We start from the raw sequence: 1836 nt of genomic DNA on the forward strand, positions 1-1836 counted from the left end.
GGGGGGGGGGGTGTTAGGTAACACCCCAGCGTGTCCCTCACACTCCTCGGAAGGACGCAGCGGGGCTGGAACCAGATCTGCCTGGAGGCCAGGAGGCTGCTTCAGCAGCCGGTCCTGCTGGCGGCTGGGGCTGGAGGCGACGGGATCAGCTGTGAGTCCAGCTCGGATGCTGCCCTCCTCCACAAGCCCTGGGAGCTGAGGTCCCTGCAGTGACCCCCTGACCCTGTCCGTGGCCCCCTCCCCGGCCACCAGCCAGACACTCCCTGCACACCTGGGCCAGCTCAGGAGTTGCGGGACCCCCACCAAGAGGAGCCCCAGCTAGGGGCCCCGGGGCCGCGGCACCGGCAGAGCCTTCTGCAGCCTGGCACAGCCCAGCCGGCAGTGGAGCTGAGGAGACTCGGGAGCACCAGTCTGGAGTGGGGAGCGAGCCGGCGCCCACATGCCCTGCTGCACGGTGAGTGCCACCCCAGAGGGGGCTCTGGGGGCCCGCGGGGAAGGGCGTTATGGCAGGCGGGGGGGGGCACTGTGGACGCTAGACTTGGGGGATCTGGAACCGTGTGGGGAGGGGGCCAGCGAGCAGCAGGTGGCGGGAGCGCCCGGTGCTCTGCCGACTTCCTCCGAGTTCCCGGGGACTGCACGCCCGCCAGGCTGGTGCGAGTGCTGCCCGCGGCCCCCAGCAGCGCCCAGCCTGGCGGAGACCTGCGGGTGGCGCGAGGGGCAGCGGGGCCGGCAGCCGTGCAGTGCTGCATTGCACCCACAGCCCGGGCGCTCGCTCTCCAGGGCGCCCCGGCCGGCTGGCCGGCCCCCTCCTGGCAGGGAAGCCCGGTGGGATGGGAGCTTGGCGACTTGTAAGCCGTGGCAAGCTCCCCCTTCGCGGTCGCTTGGGAAGCACGCTCTCCCCTCCTCAGTGCCCAACTTTCTGCCTTTTTTACCCTCAACAGTTTCTTTTTTAAAAAAGAACAGACTTGAAAAGAGCACGGGCAGAATGGAGGACGAGGCTGGGGGCGCTCCGGGTGGTGAAGGGGAGTCCTCTGGACCTGGGAGCACATTGTGGGGTCCGCAGCCCCAGCTCCCCTGGTCCCTGAGGCCAGCAGGGCGTTTGTGAAGAGCTGAACCCAGGGACACGGTGCTGGACTCCACCAGCCCTCGCCCTGGAGGAAGCCTGGCCTCAGGCCTGAGATCTTCAGGGGAGCTGCCCCTCGGCCTGAGGTCCAGGCCCCCCCCCCCCGCCCAGCGTCATGGGGGACAGTGTCACCCGAAGGCTCCTGTGTGGGCGGCTGTGGGTCACACGCAGATGTTCAGAAAGAGCAGGTGCAAACCCAGCTCCCTCCCGGCTCCGTCTCTGGGTGAGCCCCTCACTTTTCCGAAGGCCAGCCCTTATCACTGACAGCTGCTTAGACGTGCTGGTGCTGGTCTGTGCTTGCCAGCTGCCCGGAAGCCGGCGCAGACCTCCGACATGGCCTCCGCTGCGCGCTCGCCTGTGTTTATGTAATGAGAGGAGGCTGCAGCCTGACGCGCTGATGCAGAACTGGGAGGGGAAAGCCCGGTTAGTGCCCACGGGGGCAGGAGTGGCCAGCTCAGGACCCTCGGCGGACCCTCGGGGAGAGGCTTTGGGCTGCAGCTCTGGGTTCTGCGGTGAGGAGTTCCTTAGACTGGGCTGGGACAGCACCGAGGCCCCGTGGGGCCCAGGCCCGAATCTGGCTTCTTCCCTGCTGCGTGTCCTCGGCCGCTGCCTGCACCCTCTCTCTGCCTTGCTTTCCCGGTCTGTGAAATGGGGGCAGGGGTGTTAATACTCGTGCCCTCCTGGCCATCCTTGTGAGAAGTAGATGAGCCCCT

This window comes from Ursus maritimus, unplaced genomic scaffold, assembly GCF_017311325.1.
Source record: "Ursus maritimus isolate PB19 unplaced genomic scaffold, ASM1731132v1 scaffold_23, whole genome shotgun sequence".
Taxonomy (NCBI): Eukaryota; Metazoa; Chordata; class Mammalia; order Carnivora; family Ursidae; genus Ursus; species Ursus maritimus.